Here is a 13,486-nt window from a genome sequence, read left to right on the forward strand (position 1 = left end):
AGTTTTTCTGTAAGGCTCATAAAAGATGTTCAGCTTGTTTTTTTCAGAGGTTTGCTTGTGAAATGAACAATCCAGATATCCTTTGGTTAAAGGCTGCAAAAGAAAAACACATTCCTCCCAAAAGGTTTTTGAAAGACGATTTACAAACTCAGCCCACGGCTTTTATCATGTATTATTGATATGAACTTCAAAGTATATTTCTATAAATAATACATTGAACAAAAATACCAACTAGAAAGTGAATATTTCATACTGTAAGTTATTGACATAAAAATACATGTTCTAACAACTTGTTCTTTGGGCTTCTTTGGCAGAATATGTAATCACTCATGCCTGCCCATCAGGCTGTAAAAAGCCAACTGTGCACGTACTGAATCTTATCACTGAAAAGCTACAGGAAAGCACACACAATGTGCCAAATGTTTATAAACTCCAGAACAATAGCAATCAAAATACCAAGTTGCCTACATTTGATTGTTCTGCATAACACCCACACATTAGTCCTGATTTCAGAGAGGCAGGGTGCATACATGTATGTCTGTTGGCCTACTGCTGTCAAGAGTAACAGCATGCAAAAACATTACAATGAAAGAAATAATTTCCAGGCACTAGAATATCCTTTCATAGGGCAGCCACAAACACAATTTAAGATATCATATGTCTTCAGTGGATTCAGCAGGGAGAAACGAGACCAGCAGGAACAGCACTGTGAACTTCGTTTATGTAATTTCTCCCTACCTGATTAACCTTAATTGTATAACATTGCAAAACATCCAAAGGAATTGGTTTCAACCATCTGGGGTTAAATAATATAGTTGGGTACCTTATCTCGTCATAGAGGCTGTGAAGATGAAAATGACCTTTAGTCCACTGTTTTTAGAAATGTGCAAGCAATAAATAATTCAAGCATGCTGTCAGAATGATCTCACGTGGTCAAATGCCATCTTATCATGTATTCTTTCCCATACAGCAAAACAGGTTTCATACAATAAACAGTGCCCTTTGTTACAGTTTCCTTTGATTAAAAAAACTATCGATCAAGCAGACTACAGTTTCCACTGTTTGAAAACAAGCAATTCACAAGTAATAACAATGCCCAAGAATGTTTATTGTCTTAGTCAAATGTTTGTCTTCATCCACTTGGCTGAGGGCTAGCCACCTGGCCATAGGACAAGGAGACTAGGATCCCTATTGGAGTGAGAGGTAGTTCACTCCAACCAAGAGGTAGCTGCAAAGGTGGAGTTAGGGGGGAATGGGAAGCAAAAGACAAATGTGTGGGAGAGAAGGGACCTCTAATATCTCATTTCTAATTCCAATTTAGGACAGCTAAGGATGATTGAACTTGACTGTTGTGATCCCCTATGAACTTTTGTTCTGAACTGTATTTAAAAACAGGAGCCTTTTTGATCTTACAGAAGAACTTACCAAACAACATTTCTTAGACCTCGGCACCATGTCATACTTTATATATGAAACAGGATCATCTTTTTGTTTTGCTAATGAAACTCCTCACCAACTACCTGTAATGATGTACAGTACAAAGACCTCTGAAAAGAGTCCTTAAAAACAGAGATACAGTATAAAGTTGGGAAAATGGAAGACATGGTGGATTAAATGAAGTTATTGCTGCAGTATGATCCCTCTTTAAGGGAAGAATCAAAATTGTCAATAATATCATCATCTACTGTGACACTTTGAATCATAAACTTCTGTTCTCTGGAAAATATGTTTACAACTCATACTGTGTATTTGATATGTACTGTCAAACTAAATCTAATTGCTTATGAAGTTCTAGATTACATAGATATAGATATACATATAAGTGCTTTCACTGCAGAAACATAATCTTGTTTGTTTATAATATTTGAAGTGACACAATTTAATTTCTGATGTACAGATTCTGGATGAGGATGTTAAGGGAACTACTGACATTAAGAGTTACCTTAAGATAAGTGTGTCATTTTCTCTAATGAACAGCCAAACATTTTTTGAAGCTGGGTCAAAAGAAGAGGTACATTTTGTCAAGGACATTTCAGAATGAGTGCATTATGTTCAAATAAACATTCAGTAAAATTGTAAAGAATAAAATTAGCACTCATAAGAATCAAAGTAAATCAATTTAATATCCTCAACATTGTGATATAGAAAATGTTGTTTAAAAACAGTATATTGAATTAAATGTAAATAAAAATGCAAGCTGGCCAGGGTAACATGTAATACAGTTTTGTGATAAAACAATACATTACATTCTACAGTATGTTCTTTAATTGCATTAGGTGCTTTGCATTCTGTTATACCATCCTGCTTTTATGCAAGAAATGTATATTAAATTTCCAGCAGTGTAGCAATAAAAAAGAACTTGTGATAAACAGAAACAACACAATATCTTTCAACTTTTTTAACATGGGAAGACAATGTTACATCAAAGGAACACCAATGTTTAATATTTTATTTTGTTAGCTCAGTGCCGGTATGGTGACTGTTTGCTAAGTCCCATCAGAAAATAATGACCGATATTGTTCAATATCCTTTTTTCTCATAAGTGAAAAAAACAAATACTATTAGGACTAAAGTATAATAGGTTTTATTGATATAAGGATAACCTACTGTATGTTTTTGTCTGTGCTAGAGATAATTAGGGAAAACAATAATTGCGGGTATTGGTGTATTCTGAACAGAATATGATCTTTAATTCTTTGGTCTAATATATACAAAACATTATCAAAACCTTTATGTTTTAGTAATCACACATTTTCTATATGCAAAATATCACATACTGTACGTAAGTATTAAGAACTAACAAAAAGAACCTACAACAACATGTTGAAAATTCTATAAGTTACATTGGTGAAAAGAAGACATTGCGCTATCTGCTAAAACAAACAATAAGCATGAACTAAACCGTAAAGCAAAAGAGTTTATTATGGCAAGGAATAAAGAAAATCTTGTGAAAAAAATAGGAAGATAAAAGACCACATTAAAATGTCAGAAATATTTATGGTCAGACACTTCCTGTCTACATCTACGTAAAAAAAGTCATATGCACACTCTGATGTAATGGCTGATTTGACAAATGATCGTCCTGAGATTACATTTTCTCTGAAGTAATGAACTATTTTGATTAATGGTTTTCAAAGTACTGCCTTTGGAGAACAAATGATTTGTAGTTTTTCTTTTAAAAACAACAGGAATAACTGTCCAACATATATAGATCTTTGCTCCTAATGTAGAAAAGCAAGTCAGTATTGATTCTTCAGGTCTGTTGCTCTAACACAGTTACATTTACTGCCAAAATAAAACAAATTACCAGTAGTACAGTTCTAGGAACTGTATATTTGTCTCACTATGTCAATCTCTAAATCTTAGAATCACATTGTACATTTGTCATGCAATTAACAACACCTATATACTGTAGCTTAAATACTGCTTAATCAATCATGCCACTATTCATTCTCCTTTAACTTTTGTGGTGTTTATTATGTGGAGCAGTGTGGTATTGTAAGTATTTCACATACTATCATAACGGTAAACTGAAAAACAATGTGGTTAATCTCTCTAAACCTGTTAATCACAAGCTAATATTCCTTAGATGGTACAGTCTTACTAACTGGAAATAGTGGTTTTCTTCAGTTATCTGAAAAGGGAGTAGGAAGATGTCAAATTTAAAATGTTACTATTGTAAAGCCAGCTTCAAACTTTTTCTAAAGTAAATTTTGAAGATTTTTTATTCAGCCTTTCAGTCTTATTCTACCTTTAAAGCTCTTAAAAGCCAAACAAAATTGATCAATAAATGTATTTCAAATACTTAATGATGTCTTTATCAAGCATTTCATAAAAATGTCAGAATTTATTTTTCAGTGATTTCTGATTAAGTTGTTAGGTAGCCTGATTATTTGGACTGAATACAAATAATTGTCTTTATTCATACTATTTATAAACATATAACAATAGGTAATGCTAAACTATATCTATATACTCTTGTATTGATATACTGCAAAGGAACATGTGTGAACATGATCTTGTTATGAGATCTGGGTTGACTTGGTTCTTATATGAGAACTGAAGTTCAACATTATTTGTTATGAGAAAACCTTCCTCTGACTGCTTTGTTTTTTTATTTAAAACACACAAATAGCAACTTAATAAACTAAAGAAAGTAACAGCAATTTTAAATTAAAGAGCTTTCTGTTGGTGTATTTCTTACAATTCACAATGCACAACTGCATTAGTTATTTAATAAGCATTACAAGTCAATTTCTAATTTAGTAGTAGGTTGTTATTGTAGCGCTTTCGGGTTTCACCCTCACCGCTACCGCCTCAGGTTGGCCCCCCACCACTGGGGACTCTGACCTGGGCCTCCGGCATCATTCAACAGAGAACCAGCCAGTTGAGCTAAAGGGAGATCTCCCGTCAGCGTGTCGGCTGAGGTCCCTGCTATTCACAGGGAAGGGCGGTGACATCACCGCACTGGCAATCCGGCTCCAACTGAAACAGTTATACAGGTACAGCAACAGCACCATCAGTTAACATGGATGTACTCTGATTAAAGCAAATGATATCAGAGATCTCACCCGTTCACTATTATTCCAGTAATGTCTTCTGGGTGCATTTATTGTAAATTTTAAAAATAATTCGTAATGCTGTAGACATACGTAGTTACAGTATCTAGATAAAAAGATACTTTTTGAACAGTATTTCTGAGTATTCCTATTCTACGGATTGTCTACTCATGCTTTAATTGTTTATTTTATATATTCATTACTTTGATATATTTGTTTTATTAATAAATATTTAATAATTTGATTGGCAATTCATGTTAATTCAATAATGTTGAATCAACACCAAGTGGATAAGGAAAAATGTTCCGAAGTTTCTTGCGTTTTATCAACAGCCTCACATCCTTTCTTTTCTCACTTTCATGACGCCTACTCACAAGTACACCACGCAAGTGTGATCATTGTTTCAGGTTCTCCAGGGCAGATTTATAACAGTGGAAGAGCATCATTCTGGTACTTTGGAAAAACGTTAATAATCTGTCTTTCAATCCTGTTCTTTATCTTTACTCCACCATGTTTGGCAGTTTCAATAAAAATGCCCCACTGTTACATTCATTTACCACAAAGAATCCTTTACATGTTACATAATGATTTATTGAGCCAAGAAGAGAACATTCAAAACTGGAGAACTTTCCAAAAAATATTTGTCTTTCTGAAGTCAGTTATACTGCTTCTCTGCCTTTTGGCTAAGATCAAGTGCAGTAGTTCTAAATGAAGCAATAAATAAATAAACACATAGAGTATGCTTGCTTTTTCTTATCAAATGATCTTGAACAAAAGGAGGGTGAGATGGGGGTTAATTGTACATTACTCTGCAATCTCGAAACATAAATTGAATAAAGGTAAAATGAATACCCTAGGCTACGTGCACTACAGCACTCAAGTACAGATACTTATCAGACCAGATGTCGCCAAGCACTTGGCTTTCATCTAAGACAAATGTTTTGCAAACAGTTCACCTAATGTTGGGCTAAAAAAGGCTTAACTGAAATTTATTTTGAAAATAGAAATGTGTATCCAGATATTTAATATTTAAAGCGAATAAAAAGCTTTCACACCATGTATTTGTCTTTTGGAAAAAATAGCTGATGCTTATGATCTTGTAAGTCATATCTGGTCACTAAACCCATTTCAAGAATTCCACATTGCCCACTATAAAATTCAAGTTCACTTTTTCCTGAATAGGAGTTGGAACAAAACTGCAATGATTTTTGGGGTGCTCTATCTGGGAAGTATGCTTCCTGTAACATTGCATGATGTTGTCTCCTGTCTTATTACATTGATGTTGTATTATTTCTTTTTTAATACTACTTACTGCACCAAGTAGTCCACAAATACGTTCACAATATACAGTTTACTGATAAAAAATAAAGACTGGACAAGGGCAGCATGATAGCACAGTGCTTAGCATTGCTGCCTAGCAGTGCTGGAGTGTGGGGTTCAATTCCTTAGGGTGGTATCTGTGTGGCATTTGTATGTTCTCCCAATATTCACATGGTGTTTTCCAGGTGTGTCAGTTTCCTCCCACAGTCCAAAAACATACTAGTAGGTTAATTGGCTTTTGAGAAGTCTGGCCCTGGTGTGAATGTGTGTCTGTGTGTGCCCTGTGATGTCCCATCCAGGGTGTATCCTGTTTTGCTCCCACTGCTTGCTGGGATAGGCTCCACCTACCCTGCAACCATGTGTTGAATAAAACAGAATGCATGGAAGGAAGTACGAATTTGCACCATGGTAGCTTTTGGAAAGTTCTTGTAAAGAAAAGATATAGTTACTTTGATTACAGTACATCTGAAAACTGAAATCAATCAACACATTACCAAGACATGCTGAGAAACTGATTGGATTCAAGACAAGCCCCCTTGTAGAGAGGTGTAAAACATAAGGTCTGGTTCATTGAGGAGTAATTTATAGGAAAAGTGCCCCTGAAAAATATATTTATTAAAATAAAAGGACAGTGCTGGCATTGTCAAATAGAAGGCTGTAAATGGTACATTTTGTTCCATGTAATGATAGTTATTTAAACAAGTACTGTATTGTCAGACGTAGCTCCTTCAAATATTATAGACATTTTTAAAAGCATACTATTTCAAATTTTAGATTTTTTTCTAATGCTGTCATCACCATAGACTGAAAACTTTAATTAGTGCTTCTTTTGTATTATTTTAACAGCTCATTTGAATGCACAACATTCCTGTAAGGAAACTATTATTGACAGCATTTTGTATAGACACCTCTGGACTCTCTGTTCTTTTCTTAGAATTGGGGTCATCATTAAAGCTCAAAACACACAGAGTGCATCTCAGCATTTTGAAGCAGTGTCTTTTTAGTAGTACAACCCTGATTAAACAGAATAAACAAAGACTAGAATTGTAATTGTAATCCATATCAGTTGCCAGGTAAACACCAGTCCATTGTTTTTAGCTATATGGATGCAAATTGTAGGAGTGAATATTTGATTGTGTTCTTCCGTGCTGTATAAGAATATAAAAGGGACGTGTGCTTGATCACATTTTTATTAAAGCAGATCTCTTTTGCTAAATGAGTACTGTACGTGTCCAATTCCTGCTGACCTGTCAGTAGGTGTCTTATACAATGCCTTGCACTTTCTAACTTCTTAATGCATAATTTGAATTTTATATTTTGCCTTTCTTTGGTTATTCGACTGTCTTCCTGTGCTTTGTGTACCTTATTGCTCTCCTTGTTAGCTTTTCATTCTTCAAACACTGCACTCTTTATTGATTTTGTAGCTCATGGTTAAACCTAGATTTCCCCAGATAACACTATCTTTTACTATTTCTCACTTCCCCTTTTGCAAGGGAGGTGGGGTTGTCTCCTTCCTGGTACAGTACTTCACTGCTCCCATTGTTTGCTTGGTCTATGTATCTGCAGTACAGTACTGTATCTCATAATCCTAAAATCTCTAGGAAACCTTCCAAAGCTTCTAAGGAAGTGAAACTTAATATCGAAGGACATCTTACAAAGATTAATAAATACAGTAAACTGCATTCACTTAATCAAAACACTTGTGAAGTTCCTTCTCTACTTAATGATTTTATGTAGATATTTTATGATATCTTGCTTTATGAAATTAATTTATTTTAAATCTGAAAATTATCTTTAAAGCCACCCCTTCTTTCAACAAGGGTCAGTCTGTAGAGAATTATGGAATGGTCATCAAATTCACCAAGTCCCATCACATTTCCTGCAAATTATCACCACGTTTGCACCCTACACAACACTTGACTATCCCAGAGCAAAAAAGCCTTAATTATATGAATCAATAAATCTGATTTTGAACTGTCATCGCTAATTATCTGCCCTTATTCATCTTATTCATTTTTCCAAAATAATAGAAGAAAACACACCCTCATATTTTTTTTACTACTTACGAAACTCAAAATCTTTCATTAGAGAATCACTGTACAGTAGGTTTTACACAAATAAATCTACATCATTGCCAATGTCAGTGATCACTGCTCAAATTAAAATAAAATAACCGAGCAGTGTTTATTGATCTGCATAAACCTTTTCAAACTGTTAGCATACTCAAATCTTTGAGATTTATTCTTTACCCAACACTATCTTGGCAGCTGAACCCAAGCTGTTAAAATAAGCAGATATGTGATGTGGCATACCACATGGATGGTATCATCCGCCCTCTCCTTTTTCAAATGTTCTAGCAGATGTGCATTTTCATTGTCTTCTCTCTATGCAAGTGATATTGTGATTTATACCTCACCTTCTTCCATGCACATACAGTAATAATAGGTTTATCACTGATTTCAGTTGAACTGAATATGGGTTAAACCCAAAACACGTTTCCCTAAGCAACACATACAAATTAAACATATGTGTTTTAGACCTCCTTATGAACCTTTCAGAACCCCATTAATTATTAACTACAAACCAAATACTGTAGGGATTTCATTTAAATATCTTGGTGTCACTCTTAATTCTAGAAACTCAGCACAACTCTTTCCTTTCTGGTGTATCTCTTAGTCCTTAGTTTAGATTAATAGATAAAATAAAAATACAAGCCTGTGCTACAAAATGGCAATTCCAAATTTTAACACCATCCATCATCCATCTTTCTGAGTACTATTGATTTATCTTGTTACATATTCTGTCATTCTGTCCTCCAGTCTTATCACTAACTCCAGTCCAGTCCAGTCACTAACATAAAAAAAAATAGCCCCATTCAATTGAGATAAAAAATCATCTACCAGTATTCCTGTGCAGGAATTTAAGTTTTATTATTTATCCTATAATGTTAGCATATTATTTTCTTCTCTACCTTATTGTCTGCTTGTTTTACATGTTTGCATATAACACCACCTTGGATTGTTTGTCACTGAGGTCTTTTTGTTATATATTAATTTGCCTGTGATGTATAACTCACTCTTCCTGTCTAAATTATTTTTTTAAAGTGCGTAACAATTTGCTTCAGATTGATTAAAAACTGAACAAAAATGTACTCGCTAACCTTCCCTTGTATTGCAAAAGCAAGATGTGAGTCCACTCAAGCCTAAGCTTTCGCAATGTTTTGATTTCAAGTGAAGTGAACTATTAGATAACTGTTGCGGAAGCTACTAGATTAAAGCACATGCCTTGTCGAAATCCATTCTGTGCTCATAATTACTGTTTCATCAGCACCTGTGGTAATCAATGTCAACCGTCAATATATCTGCCTTCAGTGTAGGAGACATCTAAGCATCAAATCAACACACTTTTATTTCCAGTGTTTTATTTGTGTTCCACACTTTGAAAAACAACAATCAATCTTTGCTGCACCCTGTAAATAAGACCGATCTTAAGGGCATCTTAATTATTCTTAATAATTGCATTTGTAGACCAATTTCCATTCTAAAGGATCCCGGAGAGCTTTACATATAGGAAGGGACCTACCACATCTACCACTGAAGAGCATCATTCAGCTCAGACTTACAGAGCAGCCATTCAATGTCAGCAGCCCGGGTACCTATCAGACCAGGAAGAGGGGTAGGAAATTGCTTCATCCGTTTAATTAATGGTAATGAACATCTTCTGCTTCTGTTATGTCTACAAGTTCTTCATCTCTTAGTGAAGTTCAGGTTCAAGTTTATTGTCATTACACTCATATGCATGGTATATGGTATAACGAAATGCTATTTAGCTAGCTCTCAGACATAAGCAGTACAAAGAGAAAAATAAAACAACAACAACAATACAATTGTGTAGCAAAAGAAAGACAGAGACAACAGGCAGTGTGCAAAAAACAACAACAGATGATGCGCAAAAAAACAACAACAGGCAATGTGCAAAAAACAACAACAGGCAATGTGCAAAACAACAAAAAGGTAATAGGTTATGTGCAAAAATATGCATCAACAGTATAAAATAAAGGGATAGAAATAATGGGGAGTGAGCTTTTGACATGTATGGTAGAGGTAGATTTTCAATGTGTGTTTGGGTTTTTGGTAAGAAAGAAAGAAAGGAAGAAGGCACTGTGAGGTTCAGATCATAGGTGAGAGGTGAGGTGAGAGTGAGAGTGAGAGTGAGAGGCTGGGAATTTAACAGTTTGATAGTGCGGGGGTAAAAACTGTCTCTGAGTCTGGTAGTCCGGGCCCGAATGCTCCGGTACCGTTTTCCAGATAGTAGCAGATCATAAAGTCTGTAGCTGGGGTGTGTGGGGTCTTTGATTAGAGCTTTCCTCAAGCACCGTCTGTCATAAATGTCTTGTATAGATGGGAGGGTAACCCCAGTGATGGACTGGGCAGTTTTCACCACCCACTGTAGGGCTTTGCGGCCAGCAGCACTGCAGTTGCCATACCACACTGTGATGCAGCCTGTCAGTGTGCTTTCTGCAGTGCATCTGTAAAAGTTAGTAAGGATTTGGGGACATATCTTAGCCTTCTTCAAGTCTTAGGAAGTACAGGCGCTGTTGCACTTTGTTGATCAGACAGGTGGTGTTGAGAGACCATGTGAGGTCCTCGGTGATATGGATACCAAGGAATTTAAAGTTACTGACCCTTTCCACTTCAGTCCCATTGATGTGGATAGGGGCATGTTTGGTTTGCAGTTTCCTGAAATCAACGATCAGCTCCTTGGTTTTGCTGACGTTGAGGGTGAGGTTGTTGTGATCACACCATGTTGTAAGGAGATTGACCTTCTCCCTGTAGGCCCTCTCATCATTGTCTGTGATCAGACCTACAACTGTGGTGTTATTGGCAAACTTGATGATGGAGTTGGTGTTGTGTTTGGCCTTACAGTCGTGGGTATAGAGGGAGTAGAGCAATGGACTAAGCACACGCCCTGGGGGACCCCAGTATTCAGAGTTAGTGTGCCGGAGGTGTGGTTTCCAAGCCTGACATCCTGAGGTCTGCCTGTCAGAAAATCCCAAATCCAGTTGCAGAGGGTGGTGTTGAGACCCAGTGCACTGAGCTGAAGTCAATGAATAGTAGTCTTGTGTATGTGTTCTTTTTGTCCAGATGGGAAAGTGCCGTGTGTGTGGCAATGGAGATTGCGTCATCTGTGGATCTGTTGGACCAGTAGGCAAACTGGCACGGGTCCACTGTGTTTGGGATGGTGTCCTTAATGTGCTTCATGACCAGCCTCTCGAAGCATTTCATGATGACAGGTGTTAGTGCCACTGGTCGGTAGTCATTAAGACATGTCACTGTGGTTTTCCTTGGTATTGGGATGATGGTGGTTGTCTTGAAGCAGGTGGGGACTACGGCTTGGGCCAGAGACATGTTGAAAATGTCTGTGAATACACCCAAAAGTTGATTGGCGCAGGCTCTGAGGACACGACTGGGTATGCCGTCGGGTCCTGCAGCCTTGCATGTGTTCACTTTTAGCAGAGATCTCCTCACCTCGTCTGCAGACAGTGAGAGCAGCTGGTCAGCTTCGGAGGGTGCAGTTCTGATGACTGGTTCTGTGTTGTTGGCTTCAAACCGAGCATAGAAGGTGTTGAGCTCGTTAGGCATGGAGGCATCATGGGCAGGTGCACAGATGTTCTTCCTCTTGTAGTCTGTGAGGGCCTGTATACCTTGCCACATGCGCCTTGGGTCATTAGTGGTGAAGTGTTCCTCTAATTCCTGTTTGAGCTTGTTTTTTGCATGTTTAATACCATTGTTAAGATTGATCCTGGCTGACCTTAGTTCTGATTTATTGCCGATTTGAATGCTGCATCCCTTGCTTTGATTAGGTTGCGAACCTCACTGTTTATCCATGGTTTCTGGTTAGGAAAGGTTCTTATTTCTTTTGTGAGTGTGACATCGTCAGCACATTTCCTGATGTAGCTAGTGACTGACGATGCATATTCCTGTATGTCGGTGTATGATCCCTGTGTGGCTGCCTCTTTAAACACATTCCAGTCAGTGCATTCAAGTGAACTTTTGGATGTTGAGAATGTACTGAATTGAGAACAACAAGATGACCTTTTCTTGATCTCACTGGTTGCTGCTCAGTAGGGGATGTTTTGGTCAAGTGAGCATATTCAGCTAGCTGTATATCCCAAGCACTGAGAACACCAAGGTCATTTTAACATACAGTACCAAGTCCCTGTGCAGCCAACAGTAATAACCTGCTTCAGGAAAGCTTCCTCTTCACTGCACAATACAGTTCAAACACCAAAAGATGCTTTTTTGAAACATGGATAATGCATATACATGAACCTCCTTTACAAATTTATCGGAAACTGATTTTATCAAGATTGCAACTAAATTTCTCACAGTTAATTTTCCAAATTGCACTCCATTCATGTTCCTGATATTTTTTTACAAAAAAATGATGACATGGTTGACTTTTTTATTTGTTATTTCATTTGCAGAGAAATATTGTTATAAGCAAAGCATATTTTAACAGCTACTTATCTGCTTGGTCATATTGATATGAAATTCATGCACAGACGTTCAGACTTTCTTAGTGTGAGACCACAGTTTGGATGTTCTCTTTCTGTTTGTTGGACGTGCCTGGACTTAGATGGACCTGTGCAAGGCTTTGCAGTAATCAGCTGAAGTCTGATTTTAGCTGTTTTATGATGTCATTGAATATTGATCTTTCTCTTGTTTACATAGTGACATTGTCTGTTGTAAATTAAGTCAAACTCTATAAATCTGCTCTAATAAGGAAATAGGACATTGTATATAGTGTTTGCTCTTGTTCAAAAGTAATTGAGTAATTGAGCTGTTACTCTATTTGTTAAGCTTGCAACACACATTTCAGCATTCAGCTTTTCAGCAGGTTTGATAAATGAAACATGTTTCACTTTCAGACCAAAAATGTAAGAAATTATTTCCAAAATATGCCATCTATATTCTCATTCTAAAAAACTAGCATTCTTCAGAATTCCACAATTATTACTTTTTGTATTGTTTGAAGGCATTTCATGTTGATTGTACATGATCTTTGTAAAGATCAAACCTTATTTTATAATAAGAATCTTCATTAGATACAATATTAAACAAAAAACTAATTATCAGTGAGTTGGGATTGTAAAAGGCTCTGCAAAGTAATATTCTATTTTAATTTACTCATCTTACTGGCATGCTCTGAATGGAGCTTTAAAAAAAAACAGTAGTGGCCCATAGCCACCATTTTTGTCTTTTATTACATTTACAGATATGTCCTTAGGGTATCTGCAAGAACAAATTTGCCAGAATAAAAAAATATAACCTTTGGATTTAAATACAAAAAACTGTTTTTTGAAGGCTGTGTGACATAATAGGATTTTAACAGTATTATTCAGATAAAACCTCAGCTGGTAAAGGAAACATTAATAGAGAAAGAAATTTAGAACATCTTTAAAGAATAATCACAGCCCTTTTGAAATTAATGCAATTTTAACTCTAGGTGTAAATTCTCTGTCCCTTACAAGACCAAGGAACAGATGGAGTGACAGTGTTAAGGACACAAAACAGCAAACCCGAGCAGAGCAATTAATACAAGCA

Source organism: Lepisosteus oculatus, chromosome 9, assembly GCF_040954835.1.
Source record: "Lepisosteus oculatus isolate fLepOcu1 chromosome 9, fLepOcu1.hap2, whole genome shotgun sequence".
NCBI lineage: Eukaryota > Metazoa > Chordata > Actinopteri > Semionotiformes > Lepisosteidae > Lepisosteus > Lepisosteus oculatus.